The sequence below is a fragment of the Bidens hawaiensis genome, unplaced genomic scaffold, assembly GCF_021521415.1.
Source record: "Bidens hawaiensis isolate Kalapana, Puna unplaced genomic scaffold, B.hawaiensis_p1.1 tig00028566_1, whole genome shotgun sequence".
Classification (NCBI taxonomy): Eukaryota; Viridiplantae; Streptophyta; class Magnoliopsida; order Asterales; family Asteraceae; genus Bidens; species Bidens hawaiensis.
In genome coordinates this window covers 231,792-249,629 of record NW_027494682.1, presented here as the reverse complement: position 1 = coordinate 249,629, position 17,838 = coordinate 231,792, and positions in this window count along the sequence as shown.

Genomic DNA, 17,838 nt, shown 5'->3' with positions numbered 1-17,838 from the left:
TTCCAGAAGACTTTCCTGCATCATTTCCACTTTTTCCAGATGAATTCTGATCTTGTTTTCTGGGACCAGTATACTCCTTCTTTGGCTTATCACAATCTTTAGCAAAATGCCCAAACTCTTGACAATTATAGCATTTAACCTTTAATTTATAAAAACCCAACTTAATGTTTAATGATCTTCATCTTTGCGAGTTCGTTGCATGAACTTTTTCACCTTTCTGTTAATCATAGCCATATTCCATTTCAAGTCCATGAATTCGAAATCATCAGGGTCGATTTGGTCATAATCTTCATCAGTCAAATCACTAGTGACAATTTTACTACTAACCAAATTCTCATAAGAAGTCATGAAGGATGATAAAAAGCTAAGTTTTGTTCAGCCTCTCTCATGTTCACATTTGGTTGGGATGGAATTGATTTGCAGGAGTTGTATTTCCAGGCCCTCCAGATGCACTAGAAACACCAAGTGACCCAGAACTTCCAGCAGTGCAGAAACAAGCACGTGGATCACTATAGATTGTTGTAGCATTGTCACTTGCATTTTGAATCACAAATGCGGTGATTGGAGAAATTGTTGAACTCAAAGGCATACTTCCACCATAGAAGGCTGGATCTTGATTCTCTTTAGAAGACTTTTGAAACTTAAGATCATATTCATGAGCTTCGATCTTTTGAATGAATTCAGTTGCAGTTAAATCTTCATTACTGAAATAATTATTTTCCTTAAATACCATTAAGAAAGTAGAGTAGGAACTCGGTAAAGCATTCTTGATGGTATCAATCTTAACAACTGAAGACGTTTCTAACTTCATCTTGTCCATTTCAGCTATCTGATGATTAAATCGTGTTGCCATCTCTTCAACAGTCTCACCCTTAAGAAAATTAAAATTTCTAAATTGAAACTTTAACATCACTTTCTTGCTCTCAGCAGTGTTACCCAAACTTCGCATACGAATGTGCTGAAACAATGAAGCACAGATTTTGATACTACCAACTTGGTGAAATATGTTTTCAGGTAATGCCATTGTATGTGTTGAGTATGCTTTCGTTTCAATTTCCAAGTCTTTCTTTTCTTCTTGAGAATACTGTGAGATAGCTTTGGGAGTAAATCCTATTGTCTCATCACCGATCATGGGAACAGTATACACTTCTTCCAAACAATAACAACAATCAGGATGCACAGAACCCAAATGAGCACGGAAACGGGGTTCCCATTTAGCAAAGTCACTAAATTTCATCAATCTAGGACAGTTGGAATGAGATCCAATCTCTGAGTCCAATTGTAACATTTATTGCATAAGCATATTTTGAGAAGCTAATGCGTACATACAAGCCATTTTGAAAAATAACAAGACAATCAAACTTCAAGGGTTAAAGTTGAAAATATCTTAAAGAACTGTGAACAATGTTTAGTAACGAACTAAGATAACGAATTAAAAGTTATCTCAGCAACGAATTAGAAACAGTGTCACATGAATCAGAAACAATGTATCACGAAATAGGTTATAACGAACTGAGTCAACGAATCAAGTCAAGATTAACGAATTAGTTTGACAAAATAGGTCAACGAATCTGAATTCAACGTGACGAATTAAGGTAATGAATTGCTGAGTTCCCTTAACGAATCACTAAGGTAAGGTTAACGAATCAAGTGACGAATTAGTTACAGTTGATAACGAATCAACTATAACGAATTAGGTTGTTAAAGTGGTAATAACAAACTCTGACAACTATTGACACGTGGCAAAAGGTTGTTAGAATTAAAGTTAACAAAGTAGACACGTGTCACACGAATTGAATGACACAAATCAGAAAGTCAGCGAACTAGGTAACGAACCAGATGACGAATTAGTTAAATCTAGCGTATTGCTCTAACGAATTAAAGTTAACGAAGAAGAATCTTCAACAGGTGATGAAGATCTTCAAATCTTAATCACCATTTTCCAGAAAATCTGGAAAACTAAGAACACAAACCACTTAACCAAATCGGTAATACTCGTCCAATAACTCACCAAATCATACAAATTACCTATCAAAATGCTCGTAATCATAACGCGAATCCAAAACCAAAACTCTCGTAACCCAAATCACCTTAACTCATTACCAATTTGACCAAAACAACTACTATGTTTTCGGCCAAAACAGATCCAAATCAATAACCACACAAACTCAATCCAATTACCAATTCCTAACCACAACAACTTCCCAATACCTAACCACAACAACTTCCCTATTCAATCCATATCCCAATCAAATTCACACTGAATTTGATCCAAACACAAACCGTACACACTATTATACCAATATAACAATTAACAGTCCTTTATTTCACTAATTAACAATCAAAACAAGAGCAATCGAACAACCGAAAGCTCTGATACCACTTGAAAACACCCGGATCTATCTCTGATCTAGGATCTAATAAAAATTACGGATCTAGTTCATGACGCTCTTAATGATTATATATTCTGTGTATATATTAGTATCAATTGTATATGTATGTGTATATATATATATATATATATTATGGAGATATTAATTAAGATGAAGCTTGAGAGAAATCTGGACAGAGGTTCGATGTATTAAATCTCAAAACTTAACTTATGAAGAGGATGAACCTCTATTTATAGGAAGATGGGTCTAGTTCGTTACACATTCCGTAACAAACTAGCCACCCACTTCGTTACAATACATTAAACAAATAAACTTAACGAACCACATCCGGATTCGTTAAACTTAACTTAATGGTCTAGTTCGTTAAACAACCATAACAAACTAGACAATTCCACTAACGAACTAGACTTAGTATAAATAACATTTACATTAAATAAAACGAGAAATACAAAATGATAATTACAAAGACTCGAGACGCAAAACTGTGTACTAACAATATTTTTAGTAAAATAAACATTTAAACGAATCTCTTTATATAATTTATCCAACGATTTTATAAATAATTATCCAAGTATTTTTATGTATTTTATAATTAAACCATGTTATTTACGACACAAGTTTGATAATAAAATTTATAATAAATACTTAACTTCTGTAAGATTTCACTCGATCATCAATTCCCTATTCTCCATCTAGTTCTGGATTCGTCATTTAAATTATAGTTATTTATTCCGCAACTATTGTTACTTAGGATTTCTTGTCGATAACTTCCGAAGAGCGTAACGCTTGTTTACTACCGTTCTTACCGCATTCGTTTATCTCTTGCTTATTGCTAAGGTGAGTACCACATTTCCCTATTTTACTTCTTTTTCCATGTTTTGGGAACATATGCGTAAATAATATTTCTTATATATACTTATACTCAAAACTGCAACTTTGTCTTATGTGTTAACAACTTATACCTTACTTTTTTATGTGTTTATTTACTTTGTATGCTTCCGCATTCGGAGAGGTCCAACATAATTTCAGCCTAATATGATCATACGCCAGTCATTAGACTTTGTGCTTCTCGAAATCTCAGTTATACTTGCTCATTTGGTTAATTTGTTATTCTCATATGACTTGTTGCAATTACTTATTTTTATATATATATACTATATGTACACTTAAACTGGTGTGTTGCTCACTCAACATGTGTTGTTGACAAAATTCTATTTTATACGCATGTAAAAGGTCAGTCGACGGTAGTCTCCCTCACGGTCGACAGGTTTTGTTAATTCGTTAATTAGTTGGGACAATCAAATTGCCATGTAACGCTCATGGGATGTCCAACTCAGTTGTTTTTATTCGTTAGTTCATTGGGTCATTCAAATTTCCATAGAAAGCTCAAGGGAGACCAACATCTACAATTTATATTTCGTTAGTTTATTGTAAACTTAATAAAAATCTAAATTTTAAATTGACTTAACTCCTCATTTAGTCATCACATATTAATCATATTTACTACATCATTTCACAACTATTTATGTTATGGTCAAAGTAAGGGAAAGCATAAAGTCTCTTGGGATATTGTGTGTCGGCCGAAATGTGAAGGTGGTTTGGGTATCCGGCGTATCCGGGATGTCAATAACTCTCTTCTGGTTTATCATATTTGGAGCTTAATCAATGTGCGTAACTCGTTGTGGGTTAATTGGATTTATGAGTATAAAATGAAGGGCCGAAATTTTTGGAGCTTGCAGATTCCTAACTCGTGTACGTGGGGGTGGAGGAAAATCCTTCAGTTTCGTCCTCATATTAGACAATTTATATGGCATGAAATTGGTAATGGGAGATCTACTTCAGTTTGGTATGATAAATGGGATGATCATTGTCCTTTAATTGATTATATTAACCCAAGAGCTATTCATCGGGCTGGCTTGTCTTTAAAGACCTGTGTCAGTGATGTTGTTCATCATAATAACTGGGGTTGGCCGCCTGATTGGATTTTGAGGTATCCAATTCTTTCGAACTTAAAAGAAGTTAGCATTTGTCCGGATAAGAGGGACAAGATCGTGGTTTTGGATGAGAATGGGACTTCAATGAATTTCTCGACTTTTGGAATATGGCATCTTATTCGGAGACCGGCTGATAAGGTGTCTTGGGTGCATGTTGTTTGGTTCTCTCAATGTGTTCCAAAACACTCCTTTATGTTGTGGATTGTGCTTCATGATAGGTTGAGCACACAGAATCGTATTATGGGGTGGAAAATTGGTGGGTATCCAAATCATAACTTGTATTGCTGCCTTCTTTGTAATGGAGAGCCGGATTCTCGTAATCATCTCTTCTTTGAGTGTAAGTTCTCTTCTGAGGTTTGGAGTATTGTAAAAATGAAAGGGAAGTTTCAGGGGTGTAGGAATGGTTGGGCGAATATTCTTCAATATGTGTCTCATTTTGGAATGTCCAACTCTATTGAAAATGTTGTTAATCGGCTGCTTTTTGGGGCTTCGGTTTACGTTATTTGGAAGGAGCGAAACAACCGGCTGTTCAAGAACACTTTGAAGACTCCTAAGATTGTTGCGGACGAAATCATTAGGGGTACGCGCCTAAAGCTTATGACTCTAAAGTTCAAGAATTCTGAACGGGTTAATCGGGTTCTCGAGGATTGGCACTTTCCGCGGGGAGTTTCCCACCAAATTGATGATAATGGTTGATTTGTTTTTGTTTTGTTTATTTACTTGGTTCTTGTGTAAGCTTTAGCTGTGTTTACCAGTGTTTGGTGGTTTTGGTTTTGTTTACTCTTGTATGGCATGTCATACATGAGAACTAATATGGCACTCTGTCATATTACTTGTAATTTTTGGTTGTGTGGAATGCATTTTACCGGGTGAATCCCTTTACCCAAAAAAACTATTTATGCTATGTACCCCTCCCCCCTCATCTTATAAACTTTTACTTTTGATCCTCATGACGCAATTCCCTTATACTTCACAAGGCAATGTTATTATAAGTTACGTACATACTTAGACATTTTATTATCCAAATGTTTTCCTCAACTCATCCTTCATCTTATAAATCTTTATTTTTGATCCTCATAGAATGTCTCATCTAAGAAACCACCGTCATCCTCGACATCAATCGTCTAGTTCTCAACACCACCGTATAGCTGCTTGTATAGCAAAAGAGTTTATTACGATCCCTCGGATAGTTAACTGTTACCTATACATAAGACACATTTACACGTTAACCTCTTCTTGGTGATCATACATTCATTTTCAAAAATAATCAATTCTCCTCGCATGCGCTTGTACAATCATCAAATCTCCACCTATATAAATGCTTTGACACAAATGCAAACCAAGAGGGCTTAAAACGGGTTGTAACGGGGCTAAGTGTAAGGGTATGGAAGGGAATATTGAAAGTAGCTCAAACGATCCAATCCTACTTATTACAAACAAACTAAGTAAACAATGAAATAAACAACTATATACATCACTAACATCATTTTTTTACTATATAATACTTGAACATTGCAACTCTAATACAATTTTTTTTTATTTTTTTTATTTTTTTTGTAAGCATGATAAACATAACGCTTAATACATCTTATTGACAAATACTAAAACAATTACATAGAAACGTATTAAGTCAGATCGTTTTGCAATATAACACCGCGGTTGATTGAATGAAAGAATAGGCCCAACAAAGTTTGGTAAAGGAACCAACCCCCTGCCCCTCTCATTATCCACGCTCATATATGTAATGTATGAGGCCCAACCCCCAAAACCCACACTCGCACTCATCCAGACGAGGCATAACCTAAGTGCCTCTATCACTTTTACATTCATGTCAAGCTAAGATCTCAAAATGCACTAATTGCACAAGTTCTATCGGAGAAATCTCAACTTTCTTTTACAATCCTTATTTTCTCGACTTGTAAGTGTAAACGACATGTTATGTAAGTTATTGCACCGAAAGCATGCTAACCTTGATTAGAATACTAAACAACCACCTTTTTAACAACAACTAGGCAACATGTTACTTGGGGAATTGTGACCATGAAAAAGGGACCAAAACCTTACCCCGCCATCTTACCACTTTTCGGTTTCTTTAAACACACATTTTTTTTAATTTTTCTGAATTTTTTATGTTTTTATTTTATTTTTTTATATGTTAAATGAAAAATTTTAAAACAAACGAAATTTTCCTCATCCCCACACTTGGGATACATTGTTCCAAATGTACGGTTTTGAGAAAAATGAAACTAACTACTTCTTAAACACAACCTTCTTTTCAACACAACCCATAATACTTAATCATAAGTATTCCATCCTCCACCCATCCACCCAAAAATAAATAAAAACAACTATACAGAAATATACATAACAGGGTTCACCTGGAATCACGAGACTCAATCAGTTGTAATGGGGGTGGGCCGGCCCAAAGATAGATGTCATGAAATCTGAGAACTGGCCAAAATTAAACGCCCCATCTCCGCCGCTACTTCCTTCTCCTTGTGGTGGTGGTGGTGCCATCGATTGCATTGGATCAACCCACATGGAATTATGAAAAGGTGGTTCGGCATAACGTACCGAACCGTTATACGGTGGTAATGTCGTGTAATCCACAACTAGTGGATCCGGTATAACTGGTTCCCCCGCATGCCATTGTTCATGCATCCGCCGACTTCTATCATCCAAGCATCGCATGTTCATCTCGTGCTCTCGCCCGTAAGCATTGGCACGATTCCACATCTCTAACCTGTCGTGCCTCTCTTTTTCGGCCCGCTCAGCATAGGCCCCCATAAAGGTCTGATGGCCAAATAATCCACGCGACTCATCCGACCAATTTTCATACGTTGAAGGCCTATGACTCTCCACCACTTCGTTCATTGACCCCACATGGGCCCAATTATTACCATACGAGTCATTACCAGCCTAATAATCCCAACCCCTGTGTTGGGAACTGCTACCACCCACATTCTGGCTCACCTACTTCTTCCACTTGTTCTACCTCATCATCCACCTTTGCTTCTACATCTTCTCTAATCACTCTCCCTCTCATTTTATCCCTCACAAGCTCGTGATGTCTATCAGTTTATGTGTATACCCACCCCGGTAAATCCGACAACTTGAACTCTTTGAATACCTTGGTCATTCCCACCGAATCCTCATTTATCACCCCATGATTCTTTAATAATGTCGTGATCAGTCGAAAATGCGGTATTAACTTCCGCTTGTTGCTTTCCCGGCTGATCCAAATGTTATGCATTACTAAATATCGGAAAAAATTAGAGGCTTCCCGCACATTAACGCGTACAACACTGGAATATCGTTGTTCCTCACTACCGAAATGTTCCCCTGACGGGGCACCACATTGTATAAAAAAATAGACATCAACAACTTCACCTCAATCTTCAGATCCTTTCTCCTAATCTGATCACTCAAACCTCTACCTCCTTTAAGAACCTTTTCTATCATGTTGTGCCATTGAGGATGCTTGTCGGGACATTCAAACAAATCTTTGACAGAAGGGTACACATATGAGTTGCTTGGTTTACTATCAAATAGAGCGATATGATTGAACGTGTCAAAGGACATCACAACTTCCTGTCCACCCACCGTTCCAATTAATTTCATGTCGGACCCCTTCTTGTAGGTGGGACATCTCAACGTGGACACACTCTTTAATTTCTCTATCATACAAAGTGTTACTATCTTCATTGTAACACTTAAGAGCTGCTTCCCAACCTAAGTCCTTAAATCTTTCAACTAATCCGAACGCCTCAAACCCGGGATCCGCTACCTCTTTCTCGCACATATACCCTTTAATTCTTTTATGCAGCGTAGCCATCTTATCAGTGAACGGCTCTGCTTGCCATTCCAACGCGTACTTTGACAATACCCCACCTCTCCAAGTGGGTTTTTCAGTTTGTATATGTACCCGCGCTTGCTCTTCCTGCATTCTCTGCCTCTTTGCTTGGGCAGCTCGACCGCTAGAAGATGATGCCTTTCCTTTTCCCTTATCCGAGGTTCTACCCATCTACACACAACAAAGAACCCAAACAAACCAAGTTAATTCAACATAAACTTTCCCACACTTGCTTGTTACTATGGTTGTGGATAATCATTTGTTAATCAATTTACCAAAAATTTCAAGAATTTCTTCAACACATGATTTCCACATTATCAATATAACAATCATATATTTCAAGCACTTATTCACTATCCACAACCATAATGTACAACCATTCTACTAATTACTCAAACAAGCAAGTGGGTATATGGAAACAATTATAAACAACTTACAACTTCATTGCAATACACCATCAATAATTAAAATAAATTCCATACCTTGGTGTTGAAGAAGATGAAGATGACGAAAGCTTCAAAATAACCAAAACCAACATATTTTTGGACTCAATTGTCCAAAATCGACCAGCAGAACAAGAGATTCTTTCAAATGCAATGATATAATTGAAACTCTTGTAAAATTCTAGTCAAAATAGACCCCAACATCGATTGAGTTGGTTAAGATATGAGAAATTTATGAAAGTTTGAAGTGGGGAGTTAGGGTTTGTAGAGATGAATTGGGAAGAAGATGATGGTGAGAATAGGTGAAATTGATAGTATATAATAAAGGTAGGTAAATTATGTGGTGTAGATTGGTTTAAAAATAATTGATTATCTTGTTTTTTAAGCCAAAACCCTGGCTCCCATGCTCTCTCGACCCGCACCGTGGGTCACGGTTCAACCGTGATCCACGGTTCACCCTAATATGTTTGTCCGTCTCAGCCGGACTGTGGCCCACGGTCCACACCGTGGCCCACGGTCCACACCGTGGGTCACGGTGGACTTATGCTAAATTGAACATAGTGAACCGTGCCATGGGGTTGCCTTCCACCGTGTCTTACGGTGCCTTCACCTTAATTGAACATAATTATTTTTATCAAAAGGAACCAAAAATAACCAAAATACAAATTAAAAATAAAAATTACCCTACCCCCCCCCCCCCCCATGAAAAAACCGAGTTGTCCCCAACACGGTAGAAAATTCATAAAGACTTCCCCACACTTGATTTGGACAAACTCCAAAGCGATGAAGGTAATTTTTAAAACCAATTAGAATAAAAACTAAATTAGCCTATACTAAAATATACAACATACCTTGGCCTCTTAATTTGTTTCATCATCCGGTGAGCTTAGCAAGTAACTCACCCTATCCACACCGAGCATATTGATGTCCTTTCCTTCCAAGTAAGGTTTAAGTCTTTGACCATTCACCAATTGTTTCGTTTGATCTTTAACGTCTTCTATCTCCACATCACCAAACTGACCCACTCTTATGATGATATATGGACCCATCCACTTACTCTTTAGCTTACCCGGAAACAACTTTAACCTAGAATTGTACAACCACACCTTTTGACCCACTTCAAAAGTCCTTTTTCTCAACTTTGCATCATGGACCTTTTTTAGTTTGTCTTTATATGCGGAAGCACATTCATACGCTTCACCCCGGATTTCCTCAATCTCATTCAATTTCAACTTTCTCAATTCACCCGCTTCCTTATAATCCACATTCGCATTCTTTATTGCCCAAAATGCCATATGTGCCAACTCCATTGGTAAACGACACCCTTTCCCATAAACTAGCCGATAAGGAGTTGTACTAATAGGAGTTTTGTAGGCGGTCCGATATGCCCACAATGCACCATTTAACTTAGATGACCATTTAACTTAGGTGGTCTTCATCAAAATTTCCTTAATTTGGCAATTGGACACTTCAAATTGTCCACTTGTTTTTGGATGATAAGGAGTAGCAATTCGGTGTATCACATTGTATCTTTTTAAAAGTTTCCCAAAGTTCAAATTCTTGAAATGCGACCCACCATCACTAATAATAACCCGCGGAATGCCAAATCGAGCAAAATATTTGTTGAACAAATTTGCAAACTATGAAATGGTCATTGGTTCTTGTTGCTACCGATTCTACCAACTTGGACACATAATCGACTGCAACCAAAATATATAAAAATCCATTTGAGTTTGGAAATGGCCCATGAAGTCAATACATCAAAGATCTCTAACACCAAAATTGGTTGCAATGGCATTTCATCCCTTTTTAAGATACCACCCATCTTTTGGCAATTCAAGCAATGTCGGGCATACTCACTTGCATCTTTGAAAATAGTGGGCTAATAAAATCCACATTGAAGCACCCGGTAGCCCGTTTTTTGACCGCTAAAATGACCCCCACATGCTGATGCATGTGCATGAGTCAAATACTCCCACACCTAGGAATCGGGAATACACCTCCTTATCACTTGATCCGAACCAATCTTAAACAAGTCCGGTTCATCCCAAATATACTGTTTCACATGGGCCATGAACCGTTGCCTTCTTTTCTTCACCCAAAAACTTGGAATAGACCACGTGGCTAAATAATTCACAAAATGGGCATACCATGGTTTGGTCGACACGTTTAACAATTGTTCGTCGGGGAACTGTTCGTTTATCTCCATCGGGTCATCAACACCCTCCATGGAATTCGGGATAAGTGATCCGCCACTACATTTTCACACCCCTTTTTATCCGAAACCTCTAAATCAAACTCTTGCAAAAGCAATACCCACCGAATTAAACGCGCTTTTGCATCCTTCTTCTCCATCAAATATCGAACCGCACTATGGTCCAAATAAACGATCACCTTACTCCCCAAATATACGAGCGAAACTTATCCAAAGCATACAGCACCGCAAGCAATTCTTTTTTGGTGGTTGTATAATTAAGTTGTGCTTCGGATAATGTTTTACTCGCATAATAAATTACCACCGGCTTTTTATCAATTCGTTGACCCAAAACCGCTCCGATAGTAGTATCACTAGCATCACACATAATCTCAAATGGTTTTGACCAATCCGGTGGTTGTAAAATGGGAGCTTTTACCAATTGTTCCTTCAAAACATTGAATGCTTGCAAACACTCGTTAGTAAAATCAAAAGGAGCATCTTTTAACAACAAATTACATAAAGGTTTTGTGATCACACTAAAGCCTTTAATAAATCTTTTATAAAAACCCACATGCCCGAAAAATGACCTTACCCCTTTAATGTTTTTAGGTGGAGGTAAAGATGATATTACCCGTACTTTTGCCTTAACTACTTCCAATCCCCTTTCTAAAATAACGTGACCCAACACGATACCCTCGTGCACCAAGAAGTGACTTTTCTCGCAACTTAAAACTAAATTTGTCTCAACACACCTTTTTAAAACTCTTTCTAATTCACTGAGACAAGTCTCATAAGTTGGACCAAAAATGGAAAAGTCATCCATAAATACCTCAAGTGACTCTCTGACCATATCTGGAAAAATACTCATCATACAACGTTGGAATGTGGTCGGGGCATTACACAATCTGAAAGGCATTCGCCGAAAAGCAAAGTGCCATACGGACAGGTGAAGGTGGTCTTGTGTTGGTCATCCGGGTGGATAGCAATTTGGTTATAACCCGAGTACCCATCCAAAAAACAGTATTACTTTTGACCCGATAATTATTCAATAATTTGGTCAATAAAAGGTAATGGAAAATGGTCCTTAGATGTAGCGGCATTTAATTTACAATAATCAATGCAAACTCGCCACCCAAAGACCGATCGGGTGGCGATTTGTTCACCGCTTTCATCTTTAATTACCCGTAAACCTGCTTTTTCGGTATCACCTATGTAGGACTTACCCATGCACTATCCGAGATGGGATAGATAATTCCCGCATCCAACCACTTTATTACCTCCTTCTTCAAAACTTCTCTCAAATTTGGATTTAACCTTCTTTGAGTCTCTCGGGTTGGTTTCGCATCCTCGTTGGTGATGATTTTGTGCATGACTATAGATGGACTAATGCCTTTTAAGTCGGCAATTGTCCAACTTATGGCCGCCATGTTCATCTTCAACACCTTTAACAATTCTTGTTCTTGAGACTCCTCCAAATTAGATGCAGTAATGACCGGTAGTGTGTCATTAACCCTCAAAAACGCATACTTCAAGTGGCTAGGCAAATCATTCGATTCCAATTTCGGTAGGCTTTCCAAGGACGGTTTTGTACCCGAATCAATCTCGGCTGGTAGACTTTCAATTTGATGAGTCCATGGTGGTCGTCCTTTTTTACCGCCAACACGTCTTGATTTTTCTCTTCCATCCTCAATGCACAAAGATGTACCTGTTCAGAAAAATCATAAACACATGCTTCCAAAGCATCTTCCTCATAATCATGCGGTTCACACATGTCAACAATATCTGCCATGAAGCACTCATCGCCACATAAAGAATTAGATCCGTTAGTGAACACATTTAATCTCATTTTCCTATTTCCAAAAGCCATGTCAACCATACCCGATCGACAGTCAAGAATAGCATGAGCGGTGTTTAAAAATGGTCGACCCAATATAAAATTTTGTTGTTGGGTCGAATCAACCGATAAATAGTCTAAGACCAAAAAGTCAACATGATAGTAAAATTCTTCAACTTTTATTATCACATCCCGCACAATCCCTCGGGGGAGTTTATGAGACAAATCGGCTAACACAACCGTTGTCTCAACTCATTTTTAAGGACCAAAATCATATTGGTCGTATAAACCCCCCGGAAGAATGCTTACTCCGGCCCCAAGATCTAGTAACGCCGAAGACATTTGAAAATCGCCTACTTGAATATTAATTAAGGGCGTTCCCGGATTTTGAAGCTTATGAGGAAGATCTCCTTTTAAAACTGCACTTACCCGCTCAGCTAAATCCACTCGTTTAGGCACTTTTTGTTGCCTCTTTTGAGTGCATAGTTCTTTTAAAAACTTAGCATATGCGGGCACTTGTTTGATTGCCTCAAGTAGTGGTAAATTCACTTTGACTTGTTTAAAAACTTCCCACATCACTTATTTTTGAGGACCCCTTCTTGAAACGATATTTTTCTTCCCCGGGTCAAGTAAAGCCGAGGGAAATGGAACCGCATTTTGTTCTACTTTCGTATTTTTATCTTTAAATTTGAAGTTTGACCCGGATTTTGTAACAGTTTTTCAAAAGTGACATGTTTAGTGGGTTTATTAATTTCAATTTCATCACCACTTTCACTGCCCGTAATATCCTTAAATTCCCCATCAACCAAACCCGGTGATAAATCCTTTTTATATTCTTTTCCACCTCTTAGCACACTAACATGATTTATAGGAACATTACGAGATGAACAATGAGAGGGGTTTACCTTAGTGTCGGTTGTTGACCTTTATTTTTCTTCAAATCTAACACTTCGGTTGCGAGTTGACCCATTTGTGTGGTCAACGATTGGATGGCTTTATCTCTAACTTCATCCTTTTGCATTCGGGCTTCATCAAGTTGATGTCTTCGTTGCATGTCTTGTTGCATCAACTTTAACATGTCCATAACTTCATTTCCACTTGATGAACATTGACCTATTGACCCACTTTGACCGCCACCTCCTTGACCTTGAAACCCATGATTATTCCCTCCATAAAAATTACCTTGGTTATTATATTGTTGGAGAGGAACATAATTGCTTTGATTTCCTTGAAAATTCAGGTTAGACTGAGTGGCCGGTTTTCCATAGCGAAAATTTGGGTGATTTCTTAACCCGGGGTAGTAGGTGTTGGAGTTCATATTGTAATTCCTACCACCTCCCCCTTGAAGTGCATTCACCTCCTCCACCGGTGCTTGACCCACCACACACACATTCGAAGCATGACCCAACTCATTACAATTTGTAGAAACATCAATTACCTGATTAGTGGTTTGTACGTTTCCTTCTTCCTCGGCTTGCACTTGCGGTCTACCAATTGTCGGTCTAGTTCTTCGTCCGGTTTGGGCCTTTCTCTTTGAAGTGACCGCCATTTGTTCCAAATATGCCCAATCATCTTGTTCATAATTGGTACCAAATGTATCATTCGTGATCGACTTCAAATCTTGTTCATCCTCCATACTCAACCCTTTATGAAAAACATTTAACAACTCCCAAAGAGCAATACCATGATGAGGACAATTCTTGATCATCATATTGAACCTCTCGAATGATTCATGAAACATTTCCCCCGATTATTGTTGGAAGGTTCTCAAACTTCTTTTTGCATCATTGGTCTTTTGGGCCGTGTAGAATTCTTCCAAGAATCTTTGTTGCATTTCGGCCCAAGTATAAATGGATGTTGAAGGCAAAGTGTAAAACCATCTCTTTGCCTTGTCTTTCAACGAAAACTGAAATAAGACCAACTTAACCTCATCCGATGTAAAACCTTGACCTCCAATCGTGTTGCAAATGGAGTCATACGCCTTCAAGTAAAATTAAGGTTCCTCCGTTGCTAGACCCTTATACTTTAGAAGACGTTGAAGTGAATTTGTTCTCACCTCGAATGTCCTCCCTTGTTGATTGTGATGAATAACCACCAGAGACGGATTATTAGTAATCACCGGTCGGAAATAGGCTTCAATCCCCCTAACCATCTCTCTTGCATGCCTTCTTGGTACCCCCATTCGTACTCTTGGTTGACCCAATTGCCTATAAACGGCCCTTGGCTGCGCAAATTGTTGTTGAAACTGTGGTTGGGGAATTTGTTGATCTTGAGGTTGCCCTTGTGGTTGTTGAATAATCAGTGGCGGTTGAACTTGTTGATGAACAACAACCGGTTGTTGTTGTTGAGCTTGATGTTGAACTGGTGGTGGTTGAACGTGTTGTAGGACAACCAGCGGTGGTTGTTGTCGATTAAGCTCTTGCAATGGTTCCGGTTGTTGCCATTGACCATAACCAAAATTTCCCTGATTTACCATTTTGCTTCCATCACCTCCCATGTAGTAACCTTCCACTTCATACCCCTCAAATTCACTGTCAAACCCATATTCGTATCCGTCACCTTGTGATCTTGAATGTTGCATGAATGGTTGGGGTTGATATTCGTAGCTTGATTGTGCTTTTTGAAAGGTTGGTTGATGATTTTGTTGAGATGATGATGCACCAAAGGTAGGAAAAAGGTTGGAAATAGATGGCAATGTGGATGATGTTGAGTAGGTTTATTGAGCAGGGATGGGTTCGGTTGTGTGAGTTGGTTGCAATTCACTTAATAATGTAGGTATATTAGTAGTGATCTGTGGAGGTGGATTTGGTGGAGGTTTGTTTGGTGGAGGTGTGGTTGGAATTGTTCGACCTGAAGTGGGAGCTGGTGAATCCATGGTGCTATCTGAAGCAGTTGGAGAACCAAGAAGCTTGTTCTCTCTAAGTAGGACTCGGTTTCTCTTAAGTGTTCTGTCAATCTCAGGAACAATAACTAGCAACGATGACCTGTTAAAGCCTCTAGTATGCATACACCTATAGGTACCTGCACACTAACACAACTAGCATAAACCCGAAAATAACAAACAAAAAACTACTAAATCTAACACACGTTACGCACTACTCCCCGACAACGGTGCCAAAATTTGACATTAGGTCGAAGACTTACTAAAAAATAAATCGATTATAACTATTTAGATAGTGATAAGCGGGTGTCGAACACAAGGAGTTTGTGGAAAATGCGTTACTATGTAGCTATGTAATTACTCTATATTAAACTAAGTGTACAAATTAAATTCAGTGATTTGGTTGTTTGATTTGAATAACAAAAAGAACTAAAGCAAATTAACGAGTTTTAAACAATATGAAGAAGTATGCCTTCCCTCGGTTTCAGGTTTCTACAAGAGCCAGCATGAATGTTTAACTGAGATGAAAGATAATTATATAGTTCGTGATTATGCAACAATTGTGATAATTGAGGACTAAGTACTTGGATTATGCAAGGGTATCACTCAAATATCAATTAGACTATCTAATCCTGAGTCCCTCCGGATTAATCTCGATTACATACAAAACCAAGAATTGACGGCTTAGAACACGAACTCAATAAACTAACAAATTAACAATCAATTCATAACACCATAATAATGAAATCAATAAGATTAAACTATTATCTCAGAATTCATAAACATTCAGTTAACATTGATAAAGAAACCTTACAATCCGAGGGAAAACATAAAGAGAATTAGTCACGCATCGTTTGATTCATCACCATATCAATTAGGTTGTAGGAATGAATCACAAACATCAAACTAATGATCACAATCACCACAATATTGTTCTTGGACTCCAAATTCGTCTCTAGGGTGTTTTAGAATGAAAGATAATTGAAAAGACAGCCAAAAAACGAATATAATATGCCAAAAACGGCAGTTACGAATGCCATACCGTGGCCCGCGGTTCATACCGTGGGTCACAGTGTGATCCTTGAAACATTGGACCGTGACCCACGGTGGAACCGTGGGTCACGTTTGACTCCACGGTCACCGTACCCGCCAGGGTACAGTGAACTCTATTTGTTTTGTTACTTTAGACCGTGGCCCACGATCCAGAACGTTGGCCACGATGGACTTCAGCCACACAACTCCGTTTTTCACCTCTTGTGACCTCTTTCGGGTCTCCGGTTCCTTCGGTTGCCTCGTGATACACCATAATGGCTCCGGAACCTCCTTTTAATCTACAATTAACCACACAACAGTAGTTATCCATTTCCCACGAAATTAACACTTAATACATGGATTTTTATGTCGATTAAACACACTTACGGGTCATCCTCCGATGCACCCGTCACTTTCTTAAAACTAAAATACTTATATCTTTACGTTTAAAATTCGTCTTATAAATTATTTCTCAATTAAAATTCACCGCAAATTTTGAAATTATTTTATACATTGGTGACTATAGGGCATGAATTTTATGCTGAGGATCCTTAATCCTTAACTATCTTATAGATAGATAATCCTTGAGATGTGTATCAGGTTATAAAGGATCAACGATCCTCGGTATTATTTGTTTACTAATGATTGCGTTTAGTATGGTGATGTGTTAGACAGGTATAACAATTTTAAGACGTGTTGGCATCAATTATCGTATGGAGTATTTAAATATCAACAACGTCTCTTAGACTTATTCTTCCGCTTATCTCGCTACTGGACTTCTATGGCACGTGGTCAAAGTCATGGGAGTAGCTAGTGGAGGACTTGCGGTTTATTAGGAATTATTGTTAATTGTATTTTCAATATAATATCGCGTTATGATCGATTAGAATGACACATGTACGCTCACACACACTAGAGTAGAACCAAATATTCTCTCTAATCACCAGCTTACTTTGTAACATCAATCATAAACTCAACAACACTTGTAACCACCTTTTACCATTAATAAACTTGACGGTGATAGTTTTCACCGTCCGGGGGTTTTTTGTGCCGGAGATTACAATAAGCACGTACCATCCGACCAAAGATTACATTGTTAATCCTTGACCGAAGCAATTCGACCAAAGATTACCTTGCTAGTTTTTGACCGAAGTAAGATTATCGTAATTAAGGGTTTTTTCCCTCGTGATCAAATCATTGTGTTCATCAAG